Consider the following 15,190-nt stretch of genomic DNA (forward strand, 5'->3'; position numbering starts at 1 on the left):
AAGATATTTTAAAAATTGTTCTCATGGCCATCTTCTTCCCACCCCCCACCCAAATCTTCTAGCTCCTGACCAACCCTGGTAGCGTCTTCATTTTAAGCTTCACAATCCTCTCACCTGCAAATTAGAAGACGAAGGCTGCTTTGCCAAGATAGACACTGGGAAAATCTTTGCAAGTGGCAATACACGTTCACCTACAATCACAAAACATAAAGGCATTTCTATTTCGCCTTTGACAAATGTCAATATTCATGTTGAGGTCAGTTTACAGTTTACTGATATTATGACTCGTCTTTCTTAAAGTTGCATTCTATTTAGTGGAGCACCTTAGTCTGGAAATAAAATCACTTTGTATATGTTCTTAACTTGGATACAGTTTTATGAAGTACTTGTTCATCCTTTTCAATGTGCCACAATACCCTGGAAGTGAAATATTTGTCTACATTTCTAAAGCAAGGCAATATCAGAATGTAACAAAAACATAATCTGAAAGAACCAGAATAAATCAATTTCTAAATTTGCATTATTCTGATAAAAATAGCTCAAAAGCTAGCTAACCAGTATCACTAAAAATGACAGCATCGTAGGGCAAGAGATTTTAGAAATTAGTCAACTTAGGTCCATGGGAGTTTGCACTAAAGAAATTTTACTATATTCTCTACAGTATTCAAAAGCATTTTTTGTCTTAATTCACTGATGAACTTATGAGTTTTGTTTGTTGTTCTCAACTACCTGCAGCAGAATGAATAAGAAAATAGTGCCCTCTATCAGTGGGAGTGCAGAATGCATTTTTATTAATAAAGATCAAAAGCATAGTAGGAAAAGTAAACTCCACTGATAGCCGGCACAGGTGATTAAAAAATTACATTTTATGTGAGACTATTTTTTCTTATTAGCAGCTTTTTGATGAGAAAGAATTAAATAATGGAGAGAAACACACATTCCTTATCTCTGTTCCTGATGTTTCATTAAATTCTGACACATGGAAGCATCTCAGCCTCCTCAGACAGTAAATACTCTCTGATGAACAAACTCATACCTTGTAGAATGTGGCTCCTAAAGTAATAGGTGTAGACTGATGCCCATTTAGCTCCTTAAGACTTACCAAGGATGCTTATTCAAAAATGGAAATTCCAAAGTCTCAGGTCCATAGATGCTGTGGATTCAACGGGTCTCCGTGGGCCCTGAGAATACCAGGACTTTACAGAGCAGCCCAGGGATCGTGATGCACTGCGGGCTGAGAAGCTGTGGCTTCTTGTGCTTCCGTCTTCTGCATTGGTCTGCTCGGTGTGCAGCAGAGTAGACAGCTCTACAAGTCTCTACCAGCAGCCCAGGGATGCTCTCTCCTCTTTGTAATAGGAAGCTCTTCTGCTCTTCTCCCCAAAGTCCTGTTCCCTCTTGAGACTTTCTCTTGTTTGGATCTTGCCTGTCAAGGAGGGAATGGGAAAAAACATCATTTCTTCCAAAGAAACTTTTTCTTTGGATTTTGATAACTGAGCGAGTGAACAAACTTCTCCACATGGCACATCCTGAGCCTTCTCTTACCTGTTCCCAAACTGTCACTCTCTAGAGCTATGCACGACCTATCTTCCCTGTGTAGTAGGGGCATTCTGTGATTAAAGACCTCACACCTATACACAGCTGACACGTTGAGAGAAAACCTGACATTTGCCACTTGTGATTTCCATGTAACTCAGTGTAGAAACTGTATTTCCCAACTTTTCTCTGCTATATGCTCATCCAGTTATGTGTGTTAGCTTTGATGGCATCTGTGTTAACAGCACCCAAAGTCTCAGAAAGTAGATTCTTCTGCCAACACTGCAATATCTCATAGTACCAGTGGTCCATGGGCTCATAGTCAGGAAGATAACAGTTAACAGAGCTTTTGCTTCTCTCAAGAATTTCCACTGTCTGGTATATCCGTCTCTACCCCTCATGATGCTGTTGGGAGACACAGCCTGGAACCTCTGACAGAGAGGAGATGTGAGGTCCAGAATCAAAGTCTTCTGGCTTCTAATGATAAAAGCATTATTTTATCCAGTTAAGGTACAGAGAGAGATGATCAGTTAGACTCCCTAGGATGGAGTCTGTGATAATGTAAGTTGTTTAGGGCATTGTAGAGAAAATAAAACCAGAGCATTGCTTCCCCTACTTCCCCTACTCATTTCTTAAATTCCTATTTTTTAACCTTTAGAAAAGCCTGCATGTTTTTGTTGTGTTCCTTGGCTTTACCTGCGTGATTTGCCAAGTTCAGCGCCATGAGATGCTATAGGTGTTTTTATCTTCACCTCAGTCCTTTGGCAGGTCATCAAGCATCCTTGGGAATGCACTTTAATCTTTATTTCTTTGTGTTTTGTTTTTTAGGTAAGTACTTTTGGTATTCCTCTTCCTAAATGCTGAAAGAAAATGCACCTGCCTGATGTAGAACAAATGGCTTTTGAAAACACAAACTGAAAGATAAAAAGAAACCATGTGAACAGTAAAGACTAGCACACTTCCTGATACCGGTAAGCAGGCCAGGGGGGCAGTCCAACGCCCCTGGCTTCTCTAAGGGAGACACTAACCGTATGGGGTGGGGGGGGCTGGCTGGAGTGGGATTGTTGCTGTGCAAGTAAAAAGAAGATTAATTACAGAGAAGGTTTATGAAATATTCATTCGCACCTGCTTACTGGTTAAAGGAACGGCCTATGGTTTGGAGCTGCCTCACTATTCTCAAGCTGGAAAATATTACCATAAATGCAACTTGTAAATATTTGTCTGCAAACCCCAAATGGAAACAGATGTGGTTAACGTTGAGGGCCTTTTTTCAGTCTGTCAGTTCATTTCTAAAAGAGGGTTAAACTTTTTCAAAATAATATTTTTAATAGTTAATGTTCACTTATCTGACTAGGATACTACATACCTAAATGGTGTGGTAACATATGATCATGACTATGTGTATAAGCCTCACTTAGTAAAATCCTTAAAGCTTTTGCTGATAAATGTGTATAATCTAGATAAATGAGGACCAGCTAGTGAATTTGAACAGAATTTATTTCATGTTTTATGTGTGCAGTGTATATACATAAAATAACACACAGAATACAGTTGTAATGGCATGTTGCCTGTACTGGCAGTCATTCTTGTATGGCTATGGATTTCCAGATGTGACCATGTCTGGTGAATAGTATGTTCATGCTGATGTCTGCATTGCCCTGTGAACAATAACACATGAACTCTACCATAAATTGAAATTATCTACCTAATATAAGTGAGTAAATATGTTATTAAAAATACATGAACTTTTAAGATGAACAAATTGCAAAGTTTCAAAGGTTTTAATGACCGCTGCCAGTGACTAAATCCTTTCCTCTGCCCCTGTGCTTCCCTGGCTGAGTTCTCTGCACCGTGGGAATATGGTCCTTCTGCCTTTGCTTCATTTAGTTTCTCTTTGAGTTCAACTCAGACTCTATGTCATGCACAAAGCCTTCTTCGAGTCTTCCAACTCATACTCCTGCATCCCTGCCCTGAAATCCTTCTTTAATGGACTCCATGTGTTAATTTTCTGGAGCTTCCGTAACAAAGTGCTACAGACTGGGAGCGTGAATGATGGTCATGTATTTTCCGACTGTTTGAAGGCTGGAAATCTGAGATCAAAGTGTTAGCGCTGGTTTCCTCAGAGATCTCGCTCCTGGACTTGTAGATGGCTGTCTCTCCCTATGTGTGTTTGTGTCCTAGCCTCCTTTTCTTATAGTCAGGTTGGATTAAGCCTTGCCCAAATGACTTCGTATTAACTTAATTACCTCCTTAAGGACCCTGTTTCCAAATATAGTCACGTTTTGGTGTTGAGGAGTTAAGACTTTCAATGTATGAACTTGGGGTATACACAATTCAGTCCGTAACAGCCCCTGGTACAATTTCTCCCTTGATGGATCATTCCATGTTTATCTTTTCTGCATTCCCCATTTAGAGCAAAAATCCTTCTGAGATAAGGACTGATCATATTTTAAATTTCTTTACTTTGTTCACAGTACCTAGAGGGCTGGACCTATAATATTAAACACTAGGTATTTGTTGTTTAAAAATACTGGAAAGAGTAAAGAGGACCCAGTGAGAGTCCTTTTTACAGTTATTGCTAACTCCAGCTCCCTTATCTGGATGGAGGGAAAGCAGTGCCAGAGGTTTCAGGTTAGGCAGTGATCAAATGACCCCGTCTCTGCTTTTTTCTGGGAGCTCCCTGAGCAGTGTGCTCAGCAGAGGCCTCTGGTGAAAGGAAATGCTGATCTCTGCAAATGGGCCAAAGTGTAAAGGCTGTTGAACTCAGACACATACCTCAGAAAAGAATTCAGACTTGCAGAAAAAAATTACCTAGTTAAGAGTCTTCAGAGCTAGAGGCAGAGTTTTGGAGGGAAAAATCATGAACGCATTTATAGTCATAATAGATTGGGTATTATGGTACTAAAATAAATTTTGGTTCTAGAAATCATATTTTAAGTTCCGAAAACATACTTCTTATTAATAATTCTAACTACATGCATTATTATTTAAATGTAAGATGATTACTTCATTAAATTTTCAATGCCAAAATGTTGGCTCACTTTATGATTTTCTTCAGTTTTTTGTTATATTCCATTTTTCATAATTTCTAGAGCCAATATTCAAAAGTCTTTTCTGTGCTTCAAAATAGGATCATGCTAAATTCAAATTATGGAAGTATGGGTTAATGGTACTGTAAACGTGACTCCACAATTTTATAGAAAATCCTAAGAAAATACAAACCCCACCAAACTTCAGGATAACCACGTTTCTGTCTCTTACTAGATACGTGTGCTTGGGTGAATTACTAAGCCCAGGTGAGTCTGAGAGTCTCCATCTGTAAAAAGGAAATCAGAGTGCCTACTTTCCTGGGTAGTTGCTGATATGAAAATATGCAAAGCAGTTAGCTCCATCCTTGTAAAATTGTTGAGCTCAACAAATGTTCTTTTCCTGTAACCCTCCTTAACGTTGAATGTTGCCCAGGGGATTGCCTGTTATAGAGGAAGGGAGATTTGATTGATTCATTGATTGAATCAACGTTAAATAATGTTTACGGATCACTATCCACTGTATCCAGGTTTCACGCTAGATGTTGGGTGAATAATATACATACACAACTCCAACTTTCATTGAGAGATGGACATTAACTAAAAGGTCCAAAAATACATGTAAAATCTTAAAAACAAGTGTTAATGAAGTAAATACATACAGGGCTAGGATTTTGTAACAGAGAGACCTTTCTTTGGGGGGACATATTGAAGAGGTCAGGAAATATTTTCATAATTTGTAACAGTGAGCAAAGTTTGAAGGGGAGGGGCGTGTGTATGTGTATATGTGCGTGTGTGTGTATGTGTGAATGTGTATGTGTATACATGCGTGCATGTATATGTATGTTTTAGTGGTAATGGTGGTCAGGCTGGGGGTGGTAGAGAAAAGGAGTAAAAGAATGAAATAACTTAAAAAATGAGTTTCTGGGGACAGCATGGGGCAAAACCTTATATGGAGAGCTCAACAAATGTGCCTTTACCAGAGGAGGGCTGGTGAGGCTGGGCTGCTGAGAGCTAGCAGGAAGCCTGCCCGAGTGTGAGGCTAGAGGAGGGTAGGAGCCAACTGAGGCAAAGCCTTATAGACTCTGTTACGGACCTTGTCTTCCATCCTAAGAACAATGGGAAGCTTAATTGGATGGGAAAGTGAGGTCCACACATATTCTGGAAAGATTTGTTTGTCTTCTAATGCCTTGTTCAGAAAACAGAAATTCAGAATATGCATATTCATAGCAAGCACCTAAACTGTTTGTTGCCTTATCCGCATATGTTTATTACATTATTTTTGCATATGTGATTGCTGAACAACAAGAGAACTTTTAAGGTTCCAACACAGTCTATGTTCTAAATTAAAAACGTTTAAAAAGAAATATTGCCTTGAACATTCATGTACATTCATGACCATTGGCACCAGTCATGGAGGTTCATGGCTATAATCCTAGCACTTTTGGAGGCTGAGGAGGGTGGATTGCTTGAGCTCAGGAGTTTAAGACCAGCCTGAGTGAGAGCAAGAGCCCATCTGTGCTAAAAATAGAAAAACTAGCTGGGCATGATGGCAGGTGCCTGTAGTCCCAGCTACTTGGGAGGCTATAGCAAGAGGAGCTCTTTTTTTTTTTTTTTGAGACAGAGCCTCAAGCTATTTGTTGCCCTGGGTAGTGCTGTGGCATCACAGCTTACAGCAACCTCCAAATCCTGGGCTCAAGCAATTCTCTTGCCTCCAACCCCAAGTAGCTGGGACTACAGGGACCTACTATAATGCCCAGCTATTTTGGGGGTGCAGACAAAAACTGTTGTTTGGCAGGCCTGGGCTGGATTCGAACCCGCCAGCTCAGGTGTATGTGGCTGGTGCCTTAGCTGCTTGAGCCACAGGTGCCAAGCCAAGAGGATCTCTTGAGCCCAAGAATTTGAGGTTGCTGTGAGCTGTGACATCACCGCACTCTACCCAGGGGGCCGGAGTGAGATTCTGTCTCAAAGAAAAAAAAAGTTAATAATTACTTGGAGATTGTGTATCTATAAGTTTAACCTCATTTTCTACTTCTTCTTGAAGCTTTCTGTGATAACCATGTGAAACAATAGTTATTATAATCAGTTAAGATATCAGAGGTATAGTGAATTTCAGGATTCCCACCTGGTAATCCTGTTTTCACTACAAAGCTCATGTTTCAGCAGGATGTGAATGCATCTCCATCCTAACTATCATTTAAATGAAGTATTCTTCCCCTCCCATCTATGTAGGCTAATTAACAAATACAACATTTCATGCAGATTCTAATGTAAGACCCCTGTGTTAATGAACTATGACATATGCCCTCTGGACAAGCATAAGTATTAACTGAATTTAATGATTAACTGAGGAGACTTTAGTCATTGCAACTAAAATATTATATGTAAAGGACACAGGAGTTTCTTTCTTTCTTCTTCTTCTTCTTTTTTTTTTTTTTGAGACAGATTCTCATTCAGCTGCCCTGGGGAGAGTGCTGTGGCATCATCGCTGCTCATAGCAACCTCAAACTCTTGAGCTCAAGCGACCTTCTTTCCTAAGCCTCCTGAGTAGCTGGGACTACAGTTGCCTGCCACAGCATCTGGCTATGTTTTTTGTTTTTGTTTTTTTTTTTTTAGTAGAGAAGGTATCTCACTCTTCTTCAGGTTGGTCTCAAACTCCTGAGCACAAGCAATCCACCAGCCTCAGCCTCCTGGAGTCTTGGGAGTACAGGCATGAGCCAGTGCAGCCAGCTGATACAGGAGTCTCTAAATGTGGAGTTTAAATACTCAGTGACAAAAGAATCGCCTTAGGAAAAGAGATTCTCACCTTTATTCATCCTACCTCTTTTGTTTTAAAATACTGTCGTGGCATACTATTAGCCATAATGGAATGTCAGAAAATAGTAAGTCAATTCCACTTATGAAAGACTCAGTTCTTTGTGCCGTTAATGAAGCATCCTTGAAAGGTTTAAATCAAAAGACGTACCTCTGGTGTAGCAGCCCAGCTTTATCCAATTTATCCTCTTTGCTCCATTTGGTAGATTTCACGCTGGACGTTGACCTCCACAAGTCCAACATCTTCAAGGGTACTCTCTTAAGATGGCCGAAATTACAGTGCTATACTGGTGGTATATTTTTATGTTTAGGAAGAAGAATTGACCAGCTTAACAAAGAATGACTTTCACTTATGTGAAAAAAGATAGCCTTTATGAATATGGGATTATACTCTGACTTTCACAAAATCCTAAGATGTTCAGAAGATTCTGATGTTCTGGATATGCTACTTGTGGGTGGTAAAGGACCAGCATGCATCTCCTTTGTGCTGATGTGTGCCACCCAGTGTCTGCCTGGCTGGCAGCCTGATCCAGGATGTACCTGGGATATTGGCACCACCTATAGATGCTCGCTAATCTTGCCAAGGTGAATTGGCAGAATATGAGGAGATTGTTTTGCCAAGTGATACAGTGAGCAGTTGATATAATAACTGGCAGTAAAATAAATTAAGAAAGGGAAATGGAGATAATTTAGATTAAGTTCTAGTTGCTATTATAAGTCTTTCTCTTTTTTTTTCACTTTTAGAAAAATAACAATCGATTATGACTTAACTGCTTTAACTGATGCATTAATTTGATAATTCTAAACAATTTTATGAAGGTTGTTACGTTTCCATTACTTATCCTGAACATCATAGACTAAATTCTTAAGAATAAGAGCTGGCAAATATCAGCCACATAGGCCAGTATCTTTGTTACAAATGCTAGTAATTTTCACATTACATCCCAAACACTCAATTATTATTCCATTAAGAACTATTAAAATGGACAAAAGAACAGGGCCTGCTATAATCATGGGTGGACGGACCCTTCCTACCAAGAACCTATGGAAAAAATCACCCGATTCCAGAAAAGTCTGTTCAATTTATAAGATGGCATATTAGGAAAAATAAATTGGAGAGCTAAATTAATAATTCTTAGGAAAAGGTCGGTTTTTCTTTGGGGCAATGATAAGTTGAGACCTATGCATAGAAACCAATGACAACATTTTGACTGAGCTGAAAAAGTCAGGCAAGTAGTCAACACAGGGGCAAAAATCAGAAGTTCAGGGTCTATGTTCTATGTTGTTCAGGTTTCTATCCGTTTTCCTTGTTCTTAGCTGAACTTAATAGGCAGAAGGGTCAACACATCTTGCCCTAATAGGCAGCCAGAGAAACAATCATTTCTTAGTCACCAAAGGCTCTATTTTATAGAGTTTCTTAGGAAACTAAGTTTCAAGACTGTGTCCAAAAAGACCTAAGTTATTGGGGTTTTAGGATGTTTTTTTTTTTTTCTTGATTATGTGTTATAATTTTTTTGTAAAAATTTCAAACACTGTAGACATGTAAGACTTTAGATAAATCATACATTCGTCACCATCCTTGCGCTGCCCTTAGATAATAATGTCTAAGGGTTTTTGTATATATACTTAGGTTTTTGGTAGCTATGAATATATATGTATATGTATAATTTTTTGCTGGGATGGAAATTTACCACATGCTTTTCAACAAAAATTTCTTACACCAAACTTCTCAGCTATTACCTCAACACACATTGCCCCATTTATGAAGTTGTAAACAGAACAAAGCAAAATATTCCCCAAGAGGAGCCTTAGATATTTAAGAGAAGCTCATTTGGGAGGGTAAATTTTAGCCTGGCTTTGCTTGAGAAAACTAACATCTTTCCTAACCACCTCGAGGGCAAATATGTTCCTTCCTGGCTGCCACACATCTTGGCAGAGCTCTTGTGCCACAACAGCACACAGTATGGGGTTAAGGAGCAGGCTTTGAGTGACTCACCAACCCAGGGTTGGCTCATGGTCCCCGACCTTGTATCATCCCTCTGGCTTCCGCCCTGTGTTGGAGGGGGGGATTTCCCCAGTGGAGGCACAGACAAACCTCTCGATTGCCAGGGTATGTGGGCTTAGAGATCGTCTCTTCTTAGGAGTTGTTTAAGAAAGCCAGTAGTCCAGCCCTGGAGACCTTAGGAAAGCCTGGAAAGTTGCAGCCCCTTCCTCCTGGCGGAGGGAGCCAGCAGTCTCAGGGGAAGCTGTGTTTGGCGAGGCCTCTCCTGATGAGAGGAGGAGGATGCTGCCAACAGTTACTTTATTGTCTAGACAATCCAGTGTGGGTGATCTAGGTCATTTTTGAATAATATCACTTGGTTAAGTCATTACTTGGGGGTAGCTTGAACAGTCAGAAAACTAATATTTTTGTATCACCTAGTGATTGGGCGACAACTGCTTAATTTTCTAATCCAATTCTGCGCTACATTCTTCCAAGTACTTGAGTGTTTCCTTATCCTGCTAGGTCCTCCCCAAAGGCAAAATACTAAAAGTCATTCTTTTGATGAGTGAGATACTGGTCTATTTTAATTTTATATAGGAGATTTGTTATAGTTTTTTAAAAGAACTCCACCATGAAGTCTTTGTTTTTGTTTTCTTTTTTATTGTAATTTCTAGGTATTACATGGGTACAAATGCCTTTGGTTCCATGGAGGGCTTTTGTTATGCTTGAGTCAGGGTTGTAGTGCACCCGTCAGCAAAATAGTAGTGATAGCTGTCAGGTAGCACTTGATTTCCACTGGATTTTACTTCCCTCTATGCAGGTGTGTGCTCATCAGTTAGTTCCAGTTTCATAGTGAGCACACCCTAAAGTTTTAATCCATTTTCCTATGGATTTTTGATTTTTACACGTCATTCCCATCCATAACCATGTAGCTCACATGTTTGTGCATGTATTGTGATTTTATTCTATATTTTTTTACTTATTTTCTAAATATCTAATATATGATTTCCACACACTTATCATTTTTCACATTTAATGCTTTCTTTTTTTTATTTCAGATTAGTATGAAGGTACCCATGTTTAGGTTACATTGTTTTCGTTTCTGAGCTAATTTTCAAATTGTAGTTGAGCCCTTCCCCTGGGGGGCGTGTTGAACACCCTCACATTGTGCATATTAGGTGAGATCCCACCAATCACCCTCCCTCCTTCCTCCTCCCTTCTCTTGCCTCTCCCCTCTGCTCGCTAAAGTAGATCTGTGTTTTTCTTTTGTGTGGGTGTGCAGTTATTTATATATTGTTTGCATATTAGCATTGAGTACACTGGATACTCTTTTTTCTATTCTTGTGATACTTTACTAAGAAGAATGTGTTTCAGCTCCATCCAGGTAAACACTTTAATATTATATCGTAGGACAACTCTGATTGTTAGCAGGTCTCCTTATACTGATTTGAAGTGTAACTGATTATAAGTTGTTTTCTTCTTAGTTTTGTACCTTTGCAAGATATCCCCTCTTTATTATGCCTTAGATGAATGCATGTCCGGCTTCACATAATCTGTGATAATTGTGAAATTGTACATGAAATTTTGTAGAAATGTTCAGTATTCTGGGATATGTGCCTAACTTTTTTGGATGATTAGAGATCTATGATTAAGAACCACAGATACCTAAGTTAACTACCTTCCATAGCCAAAAGATTTGAACAGATTGAATAGGTTAATTGGGTGGCTGATTAGGTCCAGACAGTTAATTATATTTAGAGTCAAAAATCTAATCCAGTGCTTTGAACTACTAGTACTTGTGAGCTACCTTTGGTGTAATTTCAGTATAATGGATTGATCTGACCAGAAAAACTGTCTCAATTCCCTGTAAGATGGAACTCTTGGCTGTACATCAGTTTCACCTGGATAATATTAAAATACTGATGCCTGACCCCCACCCCCACCCCCACCAACCTGGAGAGATTTTTATTCTATGAAGTTGTCAGGGTTAGAGTTCAGGCCAACATGCTGCTGAAACTGGACTTGACACCTGAATGAATAGAACATAAGACTGGTAAGTTCCCTCGGAACTACCAAGGTAGAAAGAGAAGATTCTACACACTTTCCTTTGTCTCTGTCGCCCTGTGGCAAGCACACTTTATCTATCAGAAAGGTGCTCTCCACATGAATACTTTAAAAAAATTAACCTTTTAAAAAAAGCATCATTGTATAAACATTAACACAGTTTTCTCCTCAAAATACTTAGGACTGAAGTAAGCAGTGATTCTGCTTTGATAACAAAAGCAAAACAAAAGTTAGAGAGTCTAATTACGGCGGTCATTAGAGAAAAGTTTCTATTGTAAAAGAAAAAAATGAACCACTGAATATTTATTACTTATAAATTCAATTATGAAAGAAAATATATAAGTTATTTATCCTAAGATAAATGCTTGTAAAACCTTTTATTAGCAAACAACTTTGGGGTTAATCTTTCTAATTTGCCACTTTCTGCATCTCCAGCAAATTATGCCTTTATGCTGGTAAAATATAGGATTGACAAAGGATGCTGTAGTCCCCATGAGAAAGTTTTATTTAAATGGAAGAAATCAGCCAGTAGCTCATGCCTGTAATCCTAACAGTCTAGGAGGCTGAGGTGAGTAGATTGCTTGAGCCCCCGAGTTCAAGACCAGCCTGAACACGAGTGAGACCCCCCCCACCCCATCTCTACTAAAAATGACAAACTAGGCAAGAGGATTGCTTGAACCCAAGAGTTTGAGGTTGCTGTGAGCTATGGTGCCTTGGCACTCTACCAAAGGTGACAAAGTGAGACCTCAGAAAGAAAGAAATTGGATTTTATTGCAGATCAGTATTAAAACAGACGCGACCATGTCAGCTAAAGTTCCTGGATTCTGTTTATGGATTGCCATTCTCCTTTGCCAGAGGAAAGATTAAGGATTGATTGTTTCCAAAAATAGTCATAAATTAACAAAATACCCATCTTTTGTTTCTTGTTCCCTTGCTTAATCAATATATAATTATTTCTCCAAATGTCCTTTATTTATTTATTTATTTTTTCATTTAGCATCTAAAGCAATTTAGCAAGAATGGGAGGGCTGGGAGCCCCAGGCACAGACAGAGCCTGAGAAAATGAACACAGTAAAGTTCGAGCTCAGAAAGCATGCAAATAGTGCCTGCTTTGTTTCAGTGTGATGGCCTCTGAAGTTCAAAATCCTTCAGTATTGCTTGGTTAATACACAGACCTTTTCCAGTGAAGTTTCACCAAGATTCTTTAAGGTCAATCTCTTTTGTGTAACTTAAGCAGCTAGGGTCATTTGAAATTTACTAGTGAAATATCTCATTCACCAAATATATACTGAAGTCCTATGTGCATTTCATGCAAGGCATATCCCAAGTTCTAGTAATACAACAATGAACAAAATTGAAAGTTTCTATACACAGAGCTTTTGGTTTAATCAAACTTCTCAAATGTTTAATAAATGTTTGCTGAGTGGATGAATAAGTAAAAGGACAAAAGAAGTGATTTCAGCAATGTGTCTCACCACTATCATAGAATCAATATAGTATCAATATATTATGAGAAATTACATTGAAAGGCAAAATAATACAGAAGCAGATAATGAAGTCTATATGGTACAGGAACAAGGGCATGGACTCGGATAGACCAGACTTAAATCAAAGATTGGCCTCTTCCTACCTGTGGGGCTCCAGGCCATTACTTCTTTTGCCCTTGCTGCCCCCATCTGTAAACTTGAACAATAGTATTGCATTAATTTATTCATTTGGCCAATTTTTACTGAATGCCTGTTAAATACAGGCACACTTTGTAAATATTGTAGGTTCAGTTCCAGACCACAGTAATAAAGTCTATGTTGTGATAAAGCAAATCACACAATCATTTTGGGTTTCCCAGTTCACATAAAAGTTATAGTTTACTATACTGTAGTCTATTAAGTGTGCCATAGCATTATGTCTGAAAAAGTACTTACCTTCCCTTTAAAAGTTATTTAATGTTGATGATCATCTGGCCTGCAGTAAGTTGTAATCATTATGTTGGTGGAGGGTCTTGCCTCCATGTTGATGGCTGCTGACTGGTCAGGGTGGAGGCTGCTGAAGTTTAGGGTGGCTGTGACAATTTCCTAAAGTAAGATGATGGTGAAATTTTCTACACAGGTTGATTCTTCCTTTCAGGGAAGACTTCCCTGTGGTATACAATGCTGTTTGGTAGCACTTTACCCATAGCAGCACTTTTTTCAAAGATGAAGTCAGTCCTCTCAAACCCCATCCCTGCTTTATCAACTAAGTCTGTTTCACGTTCTAAATTTTGTGTTGTCATTTCAGCAATGTTCACAGCAATGTCATTTCAGCAGGAGCATGAGCATTTCAAGAAACCACTGTCTTTGCTTCATTCAGAAGAAGCAACTCCTCATCCCTTTAAGTATTATCATGAGCCTGCAGCAATTTAATCACGCCTTCAGGCTCTACTGTCAATTCCGTTTCTCTTGCTAGTTTCACATCTGCAGTTACTTTCTCCACTGAAGTCTGGAACCTCTCAAAGTCATCCATGAGGAGTTGAGTCAGATTTTCAAAATTCCTATTACTGTAGATATTTTGACATCCTACCATGTATCACAGATGTTCTTAATGCAGTCTTGAATGGTGAATCCTATATAGAAAGTTTTCAATTTACTTTGCCCAATCTATTAGAACAGTGGTTCTCAACCTTCCTAATGCCGCAACCCTTTAATACAGTTCCTCATGCTATAGTGACCCCCAACCATAAATTATTTTTGTTGCTAATTTATAACTATAATTTTGCTACTGTTATGAATTGTAATGTAAATATTTGATGTGCAGGATGTATTTAGGCAACGCCTGTGAAAGGGTCCTTTGACCCCCAAAGGGGTTGTGACCCACAGGTTGAGAACTGTTATATTAAAAGAATCACTGGCAGCTATAGCCTTACAAAATGTATATCTTAAATACCAAGACTCAAAAGTCAAAATTACACCTTGATCAATGGGCTACAGAGCAGAGTGGATATTGTGTTAGCAGACATGAAAAAAAAATCAGACCTCTTGGTAACCAGGTATATTATCGATGAATACTAATATTTTGAAAAAAAAAAAAACAACAAAACTTATTCTGAGCAGTAGATCTCAACACTGGACTTAAAATATTCAGTAAATCATTCAGTAAACAGATTTACTGTCCTATCCAGACTTTGTTGTCCTGTTTATAGAGCACAGGTAGAGTTAGCATGATTCTTAAGGGAAGGGTTTAGGATTTGCAAATGGTAAATTAGCATTGGCTTTAACTTAATGTCACCAGCTGTATTGGCACCTAACAAGAGAGCCTGTCCTTTGCAACTTTGTAGTCCAGCATTGATTTCTCTTCTCTTGCTATGAACATCCTAGACGGTCTCTTCTTCCAGTATAATACTGTTTTGTCTGCATGGAAATTTGACTGTTTAGTGTATCTCCTTTCATCAATGATCTTAGCTAGATCTTCCAGAAAACTTTCTATACCATGTCCATCAGCACTTTCTTTTTCACCTTGCGTTTCTCTCTATAGAGATGGCTCATTTTCTTAAATTTCATGGACCAGCCTCTGCTAGCATCCACCTTTTCTTCCGCAGCTTCCTCACCTGTCTCAGCCTTCATAAAGTTGAAGAGAATTAGGACCTTGCTCTGGATTAGTCTTTAGGTTAAAGAAAATTGTGGCTAGCTTGGTCTTTTAACCAGATCACTAAAACTTTCTCCATATCAGCAATAAGGCTGCTTTACTTTTTTGTCATTCTAGTGTTCACTGAAGTACTACTTCTCATTTCCTTCAA

The sequence above is a fragment of the Otolemur garnettii genome, unplaced genomic scaffold (assembly GCF_000181295.1).
Source record: "Otolemur garnettii isolate 467f Iridium unplaced genomic scaffold, OtoGar3 scaffold00005, whole genome shotgun sequence".
Classification (NCBI taxonomy): domain Eukaryota; kingdom Metazoa; phylum Chordata; class Mammalia; order Primates; family Galagidae; genus Otolemur; species Otolemur garnettii.